This window comes from Ips typographus, linkage group LG8 (assembly GCF_016097725.1).
Source record: "Ips typographus isolate SLU linkage group LG8, UJ_Ityp_2.0, whole genome shotgun sequence".
NCBI lineage: Eukaryota > Metazoa > Arthropoda > Insecta > Coleoptera > Curculionidae > Ips > Ips typographus.
In genome coordinates, this window is record NC_138429.1 from 7,594,011 (window position 1) to 7,615,171 (window position 21,161).

The 21,161-nt window shown below is 34.8% G+C and overlaps 1 protein-coding gene across 1 annotated transcript in view; it reads left to right on the top strand.

The window, feature by feature from the left end:
- LOC145732762 (neuroligin-4, X-linked-like) overlaps nucleotides 1–21,161 on the top strand; it is a 101,047-nt gene that overhangs the window by 46,491 nt on the left and 33,395 nt on the right. The gene's annotated exons all lie outside the window — the stretch shown is intronic.

Sequence of the window (21,161 nt, forward strand, 5' to 3'; positions counted from 1 at the left end):
CAGTGACGGAGTTATTTCCCTTCAAATCACTATCAGTTAAAAAGAGAAATTCTATACCTACCCACCACTGTACTAATATCCAAGAAGGTACTATTTACCCTACCAGCTAAAACGTTTACAAGACAGCTTTACAGGATCCTGGAAAAGAACGACGTATTCCCATAAGCTCTCAGCAAGAGAAAGTGGGATTAATATTATTAAAGTGTAATGAGGAAAAGAGGTTTCCGGAGCTCGGTTTTGGATTCTCATATTCTTATTACGCCCCGAGGCTAGGTTTCGCAAATTCGTACAATACAAATCCATTTCGAATTTGGTTCATCTCGCGTGTATTCGAAGCCCTATTCATTTATCTTACTCGCATCAGCTTAAACAAATTGCCGAAAAGTTTTCCCTCTAAAATCTAAAGTATGGGGAAGTATTATTCTGAAGTTCTCTTAATGTTGTCTTTGTGTTCGGCTCAAGTTTATTTTAGGCTTTAAATGTAAATTGGTTTCTGGGACCAGGACAAGCTGACATTTTTTGTGAAGCCCTTTTGTTTTGTTGAATTTTTTCTTAATTTTAAAGTGTCATTAACTTAGTACCCTGATGATATCAAAGAAGTTAAAAAGAAGGTGAATAATGGGTAAGAAGAATATAGAATAAATAGGAAAAAAGTGGAGAATTTATTTATTACAGGTGAATGAAAATTAACTTTTATTTGTCGCTTAATTCACGTGTATCAAAGAAATGAAACCATAAATTGGCAGGCGAGATGCTTTGTGGATTTCTAAAGAATCTTCCAGGCATTGAAATATTTGATTTGATAATTATTGTAAGTCCAAAAAATGTTGCAAAATGGTATTGAAAATTATTTATAATCATCTTTTATAGCTTGTACAGTAGCACAAAGTAATTAATTGTAAATAAACATTACAGTTCAATCTCCACAAACACTAATTATTTTTTTCAAATTTAGCTTAATTTTGTAGTTGTCTGCATATTTCAATTCTCAAAACTGGATTTCAATTCAAACTTTCCTTTTGTTTCTCATGTACTTATAATTATGCTTTTTACTTTTAAATTTAAGATCCGGTCAAATTGGGAGACATTAATTAATAGGAAACTATTGTGACTAAACCACAATATAGTGCACTTGACGTGACTTAATCGAAAATCAGTTTGCTGAACTTGAATACCCTAGCCCACAATATCGGCAGACTTTCTGGAAAAATATGGAACAGCAGTGTTTTGTGTTTTGATGACGCTGCAGGGGATATCGAACCCCCTAGAGAGGGTAATATATCGATATAACGCAAAGTACTTGTGTGTTCTGGTGTATTTGCATAATGCGGGAACTAATTTAGGCCCAGGTCCGGAACAAATTTACACCGTTCTGTAATATGTTGCCGGTAAATTGCTAACTTAACTGGCGTATATCGTCTAATTACTGCACTAGTCCAATAGGACGCTTTATTATCCGATTTATAGCCCTTAACTTTAATCTATCAAATTGTGTTTAAATTTGCATGGTTTTGTGATGCACTGAATAAATTCAGGTTACTAATTTTACTAAATTGTCTTTTAAAAGCAAAATTTATATAAAAACTCAACTACTTCCTGAAATAATTCTATCCAAATGTTGTTGTCATATTTTACCAAAATAAGGTGAACAAAAATGAATACACTGTAACTTGCCAGAAATAAAATTTTTTCTTAGTTTATTATCAATAAAGGACTAAAATTTACCTCACCAACCACCACGGAAGTATCATCTGCATACATGTTGCCAATGGTAATAAACTACAAATTTTTGAAATTTCTGTAAAAAGGTCTGTCAGTTGTTTAAAAAACTAGTGAAAACCGTGATTTTTTACCTAATTTTTCTGTTATTACATACAAAGTTTACTTTCCAGAGAGATATGGTATTTTGCCGGAGATAAAGGATGTTCTATGAAGGGAGTGATTTGGAACAGAACGAGATACAGGGTGATAAAATTAAAAAAGAAAAATCGATTTTTTTAAATCTAATGTTAATTTTATAACCTATTACTTACAAATCTGGTTCCCAGAGGTGTTTTGAGATATGAAACTGAAATTTGGACACATTTTTAATGCGACCCTTAGAAGGCGCTTTACAGTGTAATTCTGATGGTTTTAAGCGACTGTATCTTTTTTCTCGGTGTAATTTTCTTATTTATTTTTTGAGAAAATCATGTTTATAACATTTTAAAGCAAAAAGGTACTCCTGCTAAGAACCGCTAATGTAAACCGTTGTCGAGATATTTCGGTTTTTAGTGTTCGATACCGTATACCGAAATACTGTCACCAAGTGTCCAAATTTGGGTTTTGCATCTCAAAAAACTTCTGGCTTCCAGATTTGCAATTAAAATGCTACAAAATGCACAATAAATTTTTAAAAACAATCGATTTTAATTTTTTAACTTTACCCCCCCTGTATCTCGAAAACGAAGGAATTTCGGACTAAGGTAAGTTATTGCTTTAAACCAGCTCATTTTGATGTCAGGAATTTGTCATAGGATTTTGTACAGCTCCTTTAAAGACACCCTGTGTACAGTATTATTAAAGAAACCTCTGCTGTTCAACTATACAGTGTGTCCCGCATTTTATGAGTACACCTTGATATCTCAGTTAATAATAATGCGATTTTCAAAAAAATGAAGTATTTGGTAAACATTCTTATTTACCATTGGCGTGCGGTGTTGGGGAGTGGAAAAAGGGGTAGATTTTTCTGAAAAGAGATATTAGGACAAATTTTAGTTAACTTTCTACCAGATTTAAAATTAGTATCCCCAAAAACCCCTTTGTCCATATTTTAAAGTCTTATAATCTAACTGTGACAAAAAGAAAAATGTACCTATTTAATCAATATTTTTAATTTTTTTTTAATAACTCCTCTCAATTGGGATAATAAGCCTATTTAAGGAAATAAGGGGTACTAAGGGGTTTTTGGGGATGCTGATTCTAAGTCTGGTAGAAAAAGTTTACTAAAATTGGCCCTAATATTTTTTCCGAAAAATCAACCCCTTTTTACCCCCCAACGCCTGTTTGTGACCGTCCTTTTCCAGGTTACACTCGTATATGTGTCTCTATGTGTATGTCAGTTGGTTTTTGAATCTTATTTCATACAGATGGAGTTATATGCCTGATGATGTCAAAAAAGTAGAAATTTGTCCTGAAATTCCTATCTGCTTCACCTTTTTTGCGGAATTATCCAATAAACACTTTCCTGTAATTCATTACATCCACATAAACACTCTTCAATAAATCAAAATGTTTACTATGCCAAATAATTTTTCTGACATATCAAAATGTACTCATGAAAAGTTGAACACACTGTAGATTAATATTTTTCTTTCATTGGTTTTATCTCATTTTTTATAATATTTCTCTGTATAAATGAGAAACGTTACTTTTATCTTATTTGTTACTTTAGTTACTTAAAACAACATTTGAAAAATGAATGATTGCTGCCTAATGTAATAAACACAATAAGAACAACAAAAAAGACAGACAAAACGAGTTTCACGGTAAATAAAATTTGACAGCCGTTCAGAAAATCGATAAGAAATTTTAATGTCATTTCCATTTGTAGATCGGCACCTGTCCCCCTTCGTTATGGAACGTCTCATTAATATTCCCGTCATTAAATATCATTGTTGCGCCACTGTTTGATTGTTTCTGGATTCATTACCAATGGAAACAAGCGCGGCGTTCGTTTCTGTAACTATTGTGATTAATAACGCGTTTGACGGGTAAAACGATTTCTTCAAATGTAGTATATACAACGAAGCTAGTCCCGGAATTTCCAGACCTTGTTAATCTCACCCCGAATGGGTAAATAATATAATCGCGGGAATGTATTGTCGTTTGGCGCGGTGCAGCAGCCCCGGTCGAGGGCCCCGCTCTTTCATTGTCTGAATAATGTCGTAGCTCGCTAAAGTCGGAAATAAAACTATGTATTAGATTGTTCCTTAGAATTTGCATTTCGAGCCGGAATTCCAGGATTATATAAAGGCGAATATTACGACCTATTATTTAAGCAGGAGGCGTGTTTTTGACAAAATGTTGTAGGAGCTATCACTAAAACTTCAAGTAGTTTTGCACGAGAAGTATGATATGCTTTCGTCCGTCACGAAATAATTACTAAGCTTTCCACGTAGTTTTCAGTTTCATCTTAAATACTAATATTTTCCGGAAAATTTCTATGAACATCCGTTCGTCGGGACGTAATGGCTGAAACTTTGGGCAAAGAAAAATCGCCGAGATGAAATTTTAACGAGCCCTATTTTTCTATTGCTCCTGTGAAAAATTATAGAAAGCTTTTTAACGACCTTTGCGTCTAACTGATTAATTCCAGGAAAAATATACCTTTAAAGAAAGTTAACCTCGAGGTTTACCCCTTTATCATGCTCTGTTTAAGCGTCGAACCTATCTTTTTTCATATTTGTTTGACCCGTTGGACGAAGGCCTGCACATAAATCATGTCGCCATTTTTGTCGAAGGGTCACTTCCGCTTTGAACACAAGGTTCAGGTAAAAGGGCAACAGGACCGGATATCCATTACATTTTCGAAGCGTCAAACGGAAAGTTTTGCCTTTAGTATATCGGGTTTCCTGCGGGGAGCTCAATTTTCTTTACAAGTGTGTGGGTAGTGAAAAATGAGTTTGGAGGAAAATAGAGCCCGGCTCTGCGAACCTAAACGTTTTCATGTAAATGAAAAACAATCCAGCCGGAACTGACTGTTTAGCATAAACCCTCAGCCTTGTTTGCGGTCTTTTTAGATCAGATATCATAATAAAAACCAAATGGGAAATCTATGGGACGGTGAAATATACTGATTGAATTCCCAGACAATCACTAAACATGGACTTTGTTTATGATGGTTTCTTTCTTTTTCCCATTCCACAATAAATTGGCAAAAGTATTCAGAAGGCTTTTTTACCTTTCACATTCCATCGTGTTTTTGGAAGTAACCTAAAAGATCCTATTGGTCTGAAAATAATAAAGTTCAGAGGACAAAATGTAATAAAACACATTCTTAACATTTACGACAAATTTTCAAAAGATTGAACCAGTCAACTTTAAAAACAGCTCATTATTCCTTTTGGTAAGTTTACTTTACAAACTTTGTTATTTTTATATTGTTATTTCAAATTTCAAACATTTTGTCATTGTGTTATGGCGATTTCAAATAAAATAGAGTTTCACGTAGTTTTCAAGTTTTTTAATTCTGTCTTTACGTGCTCAAAAATTTAAATTTACGATACATTTTCTTAAAACTTTGATAATAATTTGGATTCCTACAAGTGTTTTAATGATAAAATAACAGTTACTTTTTTCAAATTGTCTTCAATTAAAATTCGTTCTTGAAATTTCTTGAAACTTCACACTGCTTTTTACTTCAACAGTTCAAAAAAATGTTAAACTTATCAAATGTGAAAAGTTTGACTTTTTTAAGTACGGTTTAGCGAACCAAGTTATCTATCATTTTCGTAAAAAATAAATTTCTGTTACTCCAAAAACAAAGATGACGTGAGGTGTGCAATTGTTTTTGCAATAACCTGCTATAACTTCTTAACGGTTTGACCAATTTTAACAAATTCAGTACTGTTGAAAAGTGCATTTCTTGGGCAATAAAAATCAACCAAAATATAGTTAATTTAGTTGAATCTTCTGCGCCAGGGGGCTACTTTTGGCATCATGACTCAAACTCCAAAAAAAATTAAAAAAAACAAATGGAATGATATGACTTTTTCTTTATGAAAATGTAGCCAAATATTCAAATTCTCGTTCCTAACCTGAAATATTGAGAAAATGAGATTATGAGATATGGTCGAGGAACAGTCTTATTGGGTCACCCGGTACATTGTACTTGAACTAATTAAAAATTTTATGTTTTACTTTGTTTTGAGCGCATTTTTTGACATTTTTGTAGTATGTATTATCAAACTGTAATTTGGTCTTTTTGCCACAACTTGATTTTGTTTTTGTTCAGTGTTGCAATTTGAAAAAATGAAAATTTTATATTGGTTTCGTATACTTTGACGTGTTTTACTATAGTATTTTTAAATTTAGTCCATTTTTAAACAAAATAGTCCAAGTTACTTGTTTACTATATGTGTTGTTATGCACAAAAATTAAGTTTATGATTACGACTACGACTAAGAACTGGAGTAAACCCACCCTTAACTCATTACACACATACACACATTTTCGTTAGTACGGAACTGGTAATCAAGAGCTTTTAATGAAATTCTCAGGATTTACAGATGAATGTGTGTTAGGTTTCGTTAAGCAAAGTACAACAGCAAACGAGTAAATTAAAAAAATCACCTGTAGAGATGGAGAGAGATGAAAAACGCGAAAATTCACTTGTTATTTAGTATTAACAAACTTTGTACGTTATGTTTTAATTAGTCAAAAACTAACATGGTTTAATTATAGCAGTCTAGACAGTGAAAAGCCGGAGAGAGATGGAAAACAATATTTAATAAGTTGCGCTTTCGCCACAAAATGGGGTACATATTTATTTTCGTAAACGAACACACACGAAACCCGAATATAAATCACACAAAACGCGCTTTTAATGAACGGGAACGGTGATAAATCTGTATTGGAGAATGGCGGCCAATTTTCTCGCCCTAATCGGGAAATTCTTTGAGTTATTGTTCGGGCACCGATCAACTAAGCTTTTCTTGTAATATTGGTTTATATTTTTTTGCCAGTCTATATAAAAGCCCTACTAAGCTAACTTGCAAAACACAAAAAAATACGTCAGGCACCATAATAATAAACTGTTGGTTTTTTTATATTGCTGGTGAATAAGGGGAGTACTACGTCTTGAAAAGCGAGGCAACCGAAGCGTTAGCTGCAACATCAAAAGCCCGAAATATTAAAAGTAAATTTAATATACCCGCGGTAACATAAAAATTCAGTAAGGCTTTGTGAAGTTTAATACCGTTTTTATAATGATATTTCAGAATGAAGGCAGTTCGGTAGCAGAATTACAAAAATGTTTTTCGAATACACGAAATAACTTCATGTCAAAGAAAAAAAATCGGATTTAGCTTGATCTATAATTGGATATGAACTGAATAGCCAAATCAGTAAAAGCCAAAGCGTAATTAGCCTATTAAATACGCTATCCGAGACTACCAAATGGCAAAGGCTACAAATAAACCACAATGGAAACGAAATTGCCAACCTATTATGCACAATAAGAGAAAAAACGTTAAAGAGACATTACCTAATTGTTCTAATTGAATGAAAAGAAACATTTTTGCCGTAAGACTTTATGGAATATGAATTATGTTCTTTGACTTCCTAATTATCTACTAGAGTTTATTTCTTACCAGAACCGCAGAAAAAAAAATCTTTCAGGGCGATGAAGGAAGCGAGTTTTATAATTGCTGACTTTTAGATAGCCGAGTGTATTTTAGACAGGACTTGCATGCAGATAATATTTACATTTATTTAGTATATTCTTAAAAAAATAGCTGAAAAACATTGACAACAGTCATAATCAACTCCTGTTTATTAAATATTAAAAATCCATTTATCTAGCAGCGCAGTAAAAACGAAATAACAAACCGTTAACATTTCATTACCCGCTAATATAATATAATCAGCATATCATTAATTAATACAATTAAATGGAAAATCTGCATTTCAGTAGTTTATTTATAATAAATAACATACGCTTGCTTCAATTATTCAATAACAGCTTTATTATTAAAAGAAATTTATACTCTACAGAATATCAAACAAAATTAGGATGGCGTAAGTTTGACAGCCTCTTTCGAATAATAGAGATAAGTTTTCGTTTCTATTCGAAATTTGTTTAGATTTACTAGTCGGATGTAAACTGAGTTAACTGGAAAATTTGCTGCTAAAGTTCATGTTTCAGTTTGGGTGTAGTATTTTGATATCTGTTAACGACCATTAACTGGATTTACCTCGCCTAACACGACAAATTGTTTTTGTTTTTAATCACAATACTGGCCCAGTGTATACCCTTTCAGAATGAAGGCTGTAAACTGAGTATACAGTTGTTTTTTGTTCTAATTGATGTGCTCAAAGTACTGATAATACATTTTGATTTGTAGTTAAAAGTACACTGCAGTTAATTACATATTAGAACATTTGTTATATTATTGATTTAACTGATTTAAAACAATAGTGGAAGTTTTTCACTGACATTTCTATAGTTTGGAGCTGATTTATATCATTTAGTTGAGTGGTTTCTTGTTCCGTGACAATAAAAAATGAACCCTTTTCATCTATTGTTTTACGCTCTTTTTTCCGAGTTACCAATTTAATTATCCTGGCCGAGAAGGCACTGCTATAAAAACATTTCCGATGAGAAATTCAAAATGTTAAAGTAAATCATCCCCAAAATAAGGGTCAGCACCGTAATAACCTTATATTAGATTCGCATTAAGAACAGTTTCATGACGTCGTATATAGTATATGCTACGTAGCCGAGATTTGGAAGCACTGCACAACAAAAACTGGGTCGTCCCCGTTTGGTTTTGATTCATTAGGCAAAAACCGTTGCGAATCCGCTGACAATAGTGTAAAACTTTTGGTCATTAAACCTCCATAAATCAACGTTCTGTCAAAAGACGAGCTGACGGTGTTTCGGAACGGACCTGTTCATTTCTGTCGATTAGGGTACTTTAAACTGACCAACTCAACTTAGTTCCCGTACCTTATACACACAAGGGCTTTCTCGACTAATTGTACGGAAACTTCTTTCTGGCCTGGCAAAGGAAATGACTCTTTTGAGGAGGTTATTAAAGTAGTTTAACGGTCTGGTGAACACTTGAGCTGGAAGGAATCTGGGTTATGGATTAGTTCAATTCAGTCAATATGAAATCCGGTGAATTGGAACTGAAACAAACAGAAAATTCAGCTTCAAAGGATTATTTTTAGTTTTTATCTTTTATGATAATCCTCAAATTAATAACAAAGTTCACATAGAATATAATTATCCAAGTAATTATATAAATAACTGATATTATGACAGTACAATAATTATTATTACATATTAAGGATTGTTAACTAACTAATAGAGCATTTTTCACTAAAGATTAATTATTTGGTCATATTATGACGTTCCTAATAATAAATGAAAGGTTAATATAATGTTAAATACGTTTAAAAATGAGTATAATATAGTAATGTTAACTGAACACTAATGGTCAGTTCACATGTATTTGTGTAAATCACAGTACAGTTTGTGGTTTGAGATTGGTCAAACAAAATCTCAAGCTTTGTAGAGACTTGGCATAAGTTTCTTTCATAAATAAATGTTGTTGTTTTCTGTTTTGTTTGAAAATTATGATTCTCCTTCGTGTTTTCATAATTCATCTTCAAACTTGATAACAATCCAGGTTATGAATTTTCCCAAGTTATGGAAAATAAAGACTTTCCATTTACTTCACCTCCCAAAACTTATTAAAACATGGTAATTATTCAAATTAGCATATCCATCACCTAGCTTTAATAAACTGATTATCTACCTCATTCTCATTTAATACCTTTTAATGTTAATTAAGCTCGAGTTATTTAAATTAAGTTCAACCATGAATGTTTTACGGTCTTATTACAGGGAAGGAGGGAAGAAGACGAACCTTGTTAACGTGCAAAAAATGGAAATTATGACAAATTAAATACGGTGTCATAAATCAGCAAACTTTAAATAAATTTAATTACCTACATTGCTAGTTACCCCACTTTAGAGATTCGGTAATATGCGGACGGGCATTTTAAATTGCGGAAAGCTTTTTGTCACGCCTAATCCGTTCCAAACTGGACAATAGGGAAAGTTTTCGACGGTTCAGCTGCATTTCCCCTCAGCTTTACGAATAAATTTGTTTCGAGAGTATTTTCAACCTCGTTATTTTTGTTTGGCTACCCTGAACTGGTGCTAGAAAGTTATAAATATTGATGAATGTTCAGATTAAAAAAAAAATAGATATTGATTCTGTATATCAAATTTTTCTTGACTGTATTAAGAGTTATTGCTCCCAATACCCAAGCTAAGATAATTTAAAGCAAATGCGAGCTGCTCTTATTAATTTTAATGATTCTGATTTATAAGGCCACTTTCCATCGAATTGGAAGAGCGACGAAACGGAATTACGAAAATAAGGAAAATTTGAGACGAAACAGTCTGGAAAAGCTAGATAACTTATGCAGTGCTACAAAGGCTTTAAATGAAACTATGCACATAATTTAAATTAGAACCATTTTAAATTACCTTATTAAAAAATAATTAGTGTAAAATAATATCACTTTGTCACCTGTTTGAAATGATATACTAATGTAAATTATCTGAGCTTTGTAGTTTGGGATCGTACCGAAATTTCAGGAAAGGACCTCTTTGTGCAAATTTGCTCAACGAAGGAAGGAGATAAATAAGCTCGTAATTTGCTTGAAAGGCGAGCTAACCGAATCAGTTAACCATTTTGTACCTAACTGGACGATTAAATTACTAACGACAAGTAATAAAAAGGGTAAGATAGGCGCGATTTTTAATGAATTGACTTAAAATACATGAAAAAGTTAATGGAATCGCTATTAATTGGGATCAAAATGATAAGTTGGCATTTTGGAATTAGATTAGTTTTTGTGGTATTTGTTCCATTCAATTTAATTGGAATAATTCTCAATTATTAAATATTTAGTATGGTTGAAAAAACAGTTTTAATTAAAATAAACAATGTGTGCATATTGATTACCCCTTTTTGGTTTATTAGAAATACCTGATTTGACCTAAATTGCAACTTAATTGATGGTTTACAAAGAAGAGTTAATTGCAGTCGTACTAATCTTTTGTACCATCGAACAGTATTTTGTTTCAAATTAGTCAATAAAGCTCAATTTAGTTTAGTGTAAAGGTCTAAATCTCTTGTCTTGATTATAAAGAATTTAGGAAAGAGACGTTATTTTTACGTAATCACTTTCTTAGTATTGTAATATTATACGATTTTTTTAAGCTCGTATTTGTCGTTGCTTTTTTTTTCTCTTTCATCATTTTATTCATATAAGTCAAACAATTTTTGTTAAAATGCCAGTAAAACAAACTATTCTTTTGTGAAAAATGATTTAAATAAGCATAGTCCAGATATTTAGGTAATAATATAAATCATTTTTCATCATTTCATTCAATTTAGACCTTTTAATGAATACGAAAATCCGGTCGATTGAAATTCGGAAATGGCGACAAGCCAGTCGATCGTCTTTATCCAATTCAATTAGGTCTTAAGTAGAAATCGATAATCAATTTTGGTTTCCATTGTGTTGGAAACTCATACAGTTTTTTTTTAATTCCCTGTTGTTGATCGAATGAACTAATTCGGGGATTTCATGTTTTTTTTAGTATAATTTTTTATGTACAAATTCCTCGCGTTAATGCACATTTATGCGGACAAAATCCGGCAGTACGCGTCGTACAGCCGCTTCAAATAGTCTGGCTTCGGTACCGATAATTTTGTGACAACGACAAGAGCAGGTGAGTCCTATTAATGTGCATCGTTTAATTTAAATACAGTCCACTTAAAATCGTATGTTAAACACAAAAGTCTATTTGCGACATTTTGGCCACTTCGAGCCGGATATTTTCTCGAATTAGTTCATTTCTCTTCAGAAATATCTAATTAGTATTACATTACTTATATCCAACAATTAGCTCATTTCTCTTCAGAATTACTAATTGCTTGGCAAAATCGTCACACAACAAACATTTTTGAGCAACTCATCTGCATTTTGTGATTTGTACGTCGTTATTATTTTACTTTAAAACAACTTGAACACTTTTTTGCTGTACACTTGATCACCCGTACATTCGGGCATTTTAGGCATTTGGGGTTTGGGCTATTTTTAGCTTATCTGCGTGCGATAAAAACCAAGTTTGTAGTATACTTTCAGTTTGGGTCGACAATTTCTTAAACCAATTTAAAATATAAATCTGATTTAAATTTGTATAGTAATAACAATAAGCTAAAATGACGGATGCAGATATCATTGTCGAACTGAATAAACTTAGACTGCGACGTAAAGTGTCATTACAAAGATTGTCAGAAATTTATAATTATGCGGTGAATAATACCGATGATCAGTTTTATAAGCAAAACTTGTTTGCAAGATTGGAATTTGTCGACTCTATTCATGATGAGTTTAGAGAGTATCATAACTCCATTGTTTCTTTGATTTCAACTGACGCGGAATTTCAGTTAGAAGATAAAATTCGAAGTCTAGCAGATAAATATGTTTATGACGTTAAAGGGAAAAAATTTGAACTTACATTGTCTGAGACTGCTCAGCAGGAAACGTCAACGCAGTTTACTTCAACTTTAACTCCAAAACTTCCAAAAATCAACATACCTGTTTTCGATGGAAATTTGAAGCAATGGCCTGCATTCTACGACTTATTTAACAGTGTTATTCATACTAACCCAACTCTATCAGACATAGAAAAGTTTCATTATTTAACGACATCACTTAAAGCTGATGCTCTCAACTTAATCAAGTCCATTCCGTTAACTGCCCCAAATTATCAGATAGCATATGATGCCTTGAAGACTCGTTTCCAAAATAAGCGTGTTTTAGCCACTGCATATTTCAATGAAATTTATTTGACACAACCCATCTTCAAGCCTACGGCTAAAGATATTCGCCGGTTAATTGACACCTTTTCTGAAAATCTTGCTTCTTTGAGAGGTTTGAATTTTGATACAAATTCGTGGGATTTCATAATCTTCAATATACTTTTACAAAAACTCGATACAAAAACCAGAATGGATTTTGAAATTGAACATAGTACTGTAGAGTTTCCCACATATGCTATGCTGTCAACTTTTTTGAATAATCAATGCAAGGCTTTGGAGTCGGTGGAGTTTATGACGCCTGCTTCTAAAGGTAAATCTGAGGTTGCTAATCAAAATCCCCGAAGCAAATGTCAGTTCAAAGACACTCATAGAACCGATGTTTTATTTAATAATAATGTTTTAGATAAGGGCCAACAAAATGCAGTCGATCGAAAGTGCCCCTTATGTACAGCGTCTCATGCTTTGTATCGATGTTCTTTATTTTTAGCTAAATCACCTCACGAACGACTGGCTTTGGTTAAGAGTCACAATTTGTGTGTCAACTGTATGCGTTCACGTCATACCGTACGTAACTGTCTTTCTACAGTGCGGTGTAAAATGTGTAACTTACAACATCACACATTGCTTCATTTAGGTTCTCCAAGAATTTACAATCAAAATTCTGGAACTTCTCAATCATCATTTTTTCACGGCCCACAAGCCTCAAATAACCTTGCAGATGCAGCTCAAAACTCTGATGGAGTACAAAACTCTCAAACTGCCTCAACGGCTGCAGCACTCTCGTGCACCTCGCCATTTGGGCACCAAAGATCAATTTTACTATCTACCGCTATCGTTGAAATTCTTGATGCTTTCGGGAATTATCAAAAGGCGCGAATTTTACTTGATACGGCTAGCATGGCCAACTTCATTTCGGAACGCTGTGCCAATCGTTTAGGCTTAAAGCGTTACCCGTGCTCTACTCCTCTTGAAGGCATCAATAACCAAATTTCTAATCCGACTTATGGTAAAGCCCATTGTATTATTAAGCCTTTTGGCAAATCTGAGCCAGGGTTTGAATTTGAAGCCATTCTTTTACCCAAAGTCTTCTCAGACCAACCGAAAATGGTAATTGATACCACCAATTGGCAGCACATTCAAGACTTACCTCTAGCTGATCCTCAATTTCAAATCCCTAGTTCCATAGATATTCTGTTGGGTGCAGAATTAGTACCTTATATACTACGATCTGGTCAAATCTTTGGTCACGCAGGTCAACCTGTTGCACTTAGAACAATCTTTGGCTGGATTTTACAGGGTCCAGCTGGAAATGTACCATCAAATTCTTCTCTCGTTAGCTGTCATGTTTCTTTGAATCCTCATATGGAACTAGCACTTAAAAAATTCTGGGAACTGGAAGAAGTGCCAACTTCTAGGAAGTTGTTGTCTCCTGATGAACAGCGTTGTGAAAGTATCTACACTTCCTTGTTGACTCGTGAGGCTTCAGGTAGATTCATAGTTCCACTTCCATTTAAACATCAAGACCCGAACTTTGGTGATACATACTCACAAGCCCTTCGGCGATTTACATATCTAGAGTCTAGATTACATAAAAACCCTGAACTTCATTTAAAATACGTACATTTTATAAAAGAGTACATTGAAAAGGAATATATTTCCGAGGTTTCTACTTCAGATTATCAGTCTAAAACCGCATTTTATTTGCCACATCATTGTGTGCTTAAACCAGACAGCGTCTCTACTAAACTCCGTGTTGTCTTCGACGCTAGCGCAAAGGGTACCGCGGGTTTAAGCTTGAATGATACACTGTTTGCTGGACCTAAACTGCATCAAAACTTGTCCTCTATTTTGTTAAGATTTCGAATATACCCATACGTATTTGTTTGCGACATTAAACAGATGTACTGCCAAATACTGATCAAGCCAGAATATAGAAAATATCAACGTTTTCTTTGGCGTTTTTCGACCGATGAGAGTATCAAGGAATACCATTTAAATCGGGTCACTTTTGGAGTATCTTCTGCGCCTTATTTAGCCTTAAGAACCCTGAAAGAATTAGCCGCTTTTGAGCGAAATAATCATCCTCTAGCGGCCAAGGTTTTAGACGAATCGGTCTACGTAGATGACTGCGTTGCTGGTGCTGAATCAGTGAAAGACATTCTTAAATTACAACAAGAGCTGATCTCTTTGCTTGAAAAGGGAGGTTTTGAATTGAGAAAATGGGCCAGCAACTGCTCCGAATTATTATCTGCGGTAAAAGCTATTGATCCACAGATGCCATTGACTTTTGATAGTGATGGTCCTAATTTTGTAAAGGTTTTAGGTCTCCAATGGCATCCACAAAATGACATATTTTCATATTGTTATACTCCAATCAACGTACCCTGTACAAAACGGAACATATTGTCTCAAATTGCTAGAATATTTGATCCTGTTGGGTTTTTGTCTCCAATGATTTTCCTTGCTAAGCGCATTTTGCAACTTTTATGGTTGTCCAAATCTGATTGGGATGAAATACCATCTCATGAAATTGTAAAAACTTGGGAAAAAATAACCTCTGAATTGTCTGAAATTTCTAAAATTCGCATTCCTCGTCTTATGTCGTGCCTAGGATCAACTACGCGTGTGGAAGTCCATGGATTTTGCGATGCGAGTTCTTGCGGCTACGGTTGTGCTGTGTATTTCAGGTCAATTTCCAGTAACGGACAAACAGAATGCTCCTTGGTAGCGGGCAAATCTCGTGTATCGCCACTCAAAATAGTTTCATTACCTCGACTCGAACTATGTGCCGCTTATTTATTAGCCGACTTACTAACGTTTGTTATATCCTCTTATGAAAAGCTGCTCACCATTGATGCAGTATATGCTTGGTCTGATTCGCAAGTCACTCTTGCTTGGATTCTTAGTTCGCCACACAGATGGAAAACATTTGTGGCTAATCGAGTGGCCCGTATTCAAGAGTTGATTCCTTCTTCTTCATGGAAATACGTTCCTACAGACCTGAACCCAGCCGATTGCGCATCCAGAGGTCTCACTCCTCTAGAACTTTTCGAGCATAAATTGTGGTGGAAGGGTCCCGAATTTCTTACTCACCCTTGTCATATGTGGCCAACTCAGCGCTCAGTAGTGTCGGATGGTACCCCTGAAACATCTTCTGAGGAGAAACAGTTGTCTCTTCACGTAACCAAGGCTGATTCTTCTATTTTAACAGATCTTCTGTTTAAGTTTTCCTCATTGCGAAAAGTTCAACGAGTCCTTGCTTGCGTTTTAACGTTTATTTCTCGCACCAGAAGACAGATTTCTTCCTTTCAGGAAACTATTCCAAAGGATGCTATGCAAAGGTCCATGGTTCTGCTCCTATTACACGCCCAGGAAGAAAGTTTTTCGAATATTCTACAAAACTGTCGTAATAACAGCCCTTTACCTAAACCTTTTAGAAAGTTGGCCCCTTTTATAGACGAAGTGGGTCTCCTTAGGGTGGGCGGCAGGCTTAGAAACTCCTCGTTATCTATAGACGCTAAATTTCCTGTTTTATTACCGAAAAATCACAGATTATGTGAACTGATTATCGAACAGAGTCATAATGATAATTTTCATCCAGGAATGAAGACTTTGCACAATTTAATCATTCAGAATTTCTGGATATTATCTCCCCGTTCCGCAATTTATCGCTGCCTGTCTAGATGTATCAAATGCTTTCGCATGAAACCTCGCTCTTATGCGCCATTCATGGCCGATCTTCCTTCATTTAGACTAACCCAAGTTAAAGCATTCTCTCAAGTGTGTCTTGACTATGCGGGACCGTTTTCCATTACTATGGGAAGGTATCGGGGAGGAAAACCTACTAAAGCCTATATTTGTCTTTTTGTATGTTGCAGTACAAAGGCAATTCATTTGGAATTATCCTCCGATTTGTCATCGGATACCTTTCTAGCGGCCTTTCGCCGTTTTATGGCGCGAAGAGGTCGAGTGTCCGAAATTCATTCAGACCAGGGAACAAACTTTAAAGGAGCGTATAATCAGCTTCTTGCCTTTTCTCAAATGGCTTGTAAGGAATTGTCAATTAAGTGGCATTTCAACCCTCCAGGTGCTCCTCATTTCAACGGCCTCAGCGAAGCCGGAGTTAAGTCTGTGAAAAGTCATTTGTACCGTGTTACTGGCGAACAAATTCTTACCTACGAAGAATTCTACACTCTGCTAACCCAGATTGAGTGTCTTTTAAATTCACGTCCCCTTTCACCTATTAGTGATGACCCAAATGACTTGTCTCCACTTACTCCTGGTCACTTCTTGACAATGGAACCACTCACGGGGTTCCCCGAGCCAGACGTAACACACATTCCTTTGAATCGTTTGGATAGATGGCAGCTTCTGCAGAAGATGCATGTTGATTTTTGGAAGCGTTGGAACCAAGATTACTTGCATACTTTGCAACAGCGCTCTAAATGGCTAACCCGTCTGCCTAACATTAAGCCAAACACGTTGGTTCTTATCAAAGACGAGCGCACGCCTCCTAAGCAATGGGTAGAGCTCGAATCAGCTAAGAAAAGGCCACAGGCGTCATCAAACGATGATGTCACGATCTCTGTACGTCTCGCTTTAAATATTGCTGCTCTCGTTACTTTCCAAGTTGTTGCAGCCAGTCAGTGGCGTGCTATTATTTTATCAGTAAAATGAAACATTTTCGTCGTTTTTAATAAAGAAAATAAAAGACAACAAGTTTTTCAAAGGAATGGAAACTCCTTCTGCTTCTTTCTTCATAAATTGTAAGACGTTACTGACGATTTCACGGCCTTGGCTGTATATGATAACACCTTTCTTTCCAACCTTTTTGAAAGACATTTTGACAAAATAACGTTTTTTATTCATAACACTATGTGAACTTCAACTGCGACCATCAACAATACAACCAAAACACCAGACTAAAACGGAACCTAACCTAACCCCCTAAGTCTCCCTGTCCGCCACTACATTTTTTTAAACTTGGCAACACCGTTTATTGTGCCGGCTAGTAAAAGCATATAAAAAGGTCCAAATGTACCTGGCCGCTGCCGCATCTGTTTTAATTGTGTCCAAGTAAAAACCGTACTACGTTGCCAAGTGGCTTTTTGACCGCTTAACAATATATTTTCGGGAATATTTTAATAGGACGCCTCTGATTATATCTAATGCGACGGCAACTGTAGAAGGAGAAAGAAATAGTTTTAAAAACTGCGTCATTGATGATGCGGTGGCCTTTTCTCATCTGATTCGAGCTCTATTAGGACGGGTGATCAAGGTGCATCCAGGTGCTGACGGTACTGTTCGCGTCGTTACCTTAAAGGTACAAGGCGGTTTATTGCAGCGTCCAGTCGTCAAGCTTTGTCCTTTACCAGGACAATGACTTGCAAACATAACCTTTCTTTTATTGCCTTTTCTTGATTTAGTAATCTAGTTTATTTTTTCTTTCTTTTTTTTTTTCCTTTTCTCCTTTTTGCCTAATTTCATTTATATGTTTTTTTTGGGATAAAACCACAACCATAGGTTTTATGGTGGGCGGAATGTTGGAAACTCATACAGTTTTTTTTTAATTCCCTGTTGTTGATCGAATGAACTAATTCGGGGATTTCATGTTTTTTTTAGTATAATTTTTTATGTACAAATTCCTCGCGTTAATGCACATTTATGCGGACAAAATCCGGCAGTACGCGTCGTACAGCCGCTTCAAATAGTCTGGCTTCGGTACCGATAATTTTGTGACAACGACAAGAGCAGGTGAGTCCTATTAATGTGCATCGTTTAATTTAAATACAGTCCACTTAAAATCGTATGTTAAACACAAAAGTCTATTTACGACACATTGCTTACCACCATAATTCGACATCCTTTATTAGTTTTCGTCGATAATAAAAATCAAATTAAACCAAAAGCCATCATTCGAAACGACGGATAATGGATAACGGCGAAATATGGCCAATTAATTAATCACAATTCCGAAACTGTGTTGAAATAACATTATTATCATTTGTTTTGGCGGTTAAAAGCTTTCATGCCGACCAAGGGAAATCATTCTATGCCATTATTAATGAATGCGAAATGGTTTTTGTGTCATTCGTTTGTGCGTGTTTCAATGTTAAAAAACATAACATTGAATACAATTTTTAGGTTAGAATCGTAACTTTCTCTGAAGAAAACAATCAAGAAATTAACACTCACAGTAAGTAAACTTCTCTCCACAATTGTTATTTACGTGTCGGCGTTTCGGCTTCCCTATTCTCTTCAATTAAGAACTCCGTTAATAAACATTAAACAGTAGCATAGCAAAATGAAAATTTAATAATCCAACACGACCATCAGCCTGATAAGGACTAAAAGGCAACACCCTAGCAATACCAGCAAACCTATAATCCAATCTACACTTCCCCTTTACTGCCTTAGGTAAACATTTCGGAGATATTTCCCGTATATTCCAGTTAGAGTCTAAATAAAACAGTGTTTCAAGATCCCAGTTAGCCACTATCCGACCGATTACGACCTAGTAATTGCAGATGTTCCCGAAAGTTGTATCTGAGTCCAGTTTGCTCTAAATTGGATCGGGTCGGTGCATCCTAAGTGCTCTGCTCAAATAATAAGTCTACTGTTGCTAATTGTTATGGATTTATTAAGTGACGGCCCCTTTGGAGTCAGAGCTTTGTTCCAGACAAGAGCTAAGTCCTCAACATAATAATAATCCGATTGTTACAGAGCAATGGTGTTTTAAGAGGATTTGTTGGGTTCAGACTCTAGTTAAATCGTTAATGGTTGGTTATTTTGGATCGTAGTATTGCCCTTAAATGTTGATAAAAAGTTAAACAATAAAATGTATAAACTTATACGTTAAGTTTAAACATTGTCAAAAGTTAGTTAAATAGTGTCACATTAAACTGCTTTTGAAGCAGTAACAGCAAAACCCTATCTACAATCTAGTACACTCCAAATGAACTAGAGCAAAATACAAAGACGACATAGGATAAACTTCGTAGCAAGAATACATTTCGAGCCAAGATTGCCGAATAGCTGGAAAAGAACTTTTCGACGATTCGTTTAAGCTGATCCGGACGAGATTAATGACTATGCGGGACGTAAAAGCCAAAACTAAATTTAGTCCCCGACTAATACGTTATATGAAATGCCAATAGGGAAATTCAAATTTAAAACCAGTTTCATTGCATTTTAATAGCTTTTCAGCTCGATCAGGGGAGTTATGTAGCCATGATTACGTTTTAAATTGTACATATTTACAACAAAGACTGCAGTTGTTCTCCTCAAGGCAAAGGCAATTTTATTTTACGTCATCTTATATAGCTTCCACTTTAAGATTATATCGATCTAAAATACTGTTCTAGCAAGCAAGCTTAACAGTGGCAGTTAGCGCTAACGTAGCGCTAAGTGCCGTCACCATATTACGTTCTTCCAGCTTTAAAAAAAAAGCCGCAAAATGAAATTTTTACGGCCCCGTTTCCCATAAAAACCGGCTTGACTTAATCCCCTTGAAATATTATGTTGGAAATACACCAGGAGGAAACTGGCATTTATTATCTTGTCTCTATACCGTGTAATCGAGTATTTAATGTCAAACTATTATTATACACACTTTGAGGGTTTCAAAAAAATTGCATTAAAAAAATTCCAATTATGTGTGATAAATGCTTCTTACAGCACTGGTTTCGTAATATACTATTACAGGTATATTTTATTTGATCTAACAGTTTAAAAATACACTATACAGATAAGACTGTATGTATAAGACTCGTACCGTATGTTTCCGTTTATTGATTATAAACAATTTTTACACGCGATGTTATCTTTGTCTTATAAATTGCCAAACTTAATCCCGCAATGAAAATCTGAAACGAGCAACGTCAAAAATATCGTTTTTTTTTTTCGTTCGCTCATATTTGCCCCAAAAGTGTACTTAAACCCATTACCCTTTGCTCATAAATCCGCCCTGGTAATTTAGTTTATTCTTGAGTTATGGCCCGCTACAATTTGAGTAAGAAGGAAAATCAATCTTCCGGCTGCGACATTTCATACATTACCGACCTTCCCGAAAAGAACCTGAGAGGGTTAACACATGGTAAAGAAGAGCAGAAACCCAGTGTTTTTGCTCTGGAGTAGGGTTTTTGTTCTTCAAACAGGCACGGTTGGATTGAACCATTTATATTTTAAATTAGACAGCCAGGTAGAAAATATATATTCAAAACATAATTTTTTGTAGTTAGTGTCGTTTAATTAGGAATTTTGACCAAGCTCGAGTTCAGAAGAAACCAATTTAAAAAAAGATAATAGTCCTGCTGATCAAGTTAGTTTTGAGTAATGTATCTCGGAAATTTAGAATATTTTCCCAAGCTAGTCCTGAAGTATGTCACCATGTATCAATCTAATTTTGCTTATGAACTAAAATACAACTACAATAAATTTTCCTGTATCAATCAAAGTATTTATTCCTTAGAGTGTCTGTTTACATAGTTACAAAACTCTTTACCCTCATCGCGTTGGATAATAATGTATTACCGCCAAACTAGTTGG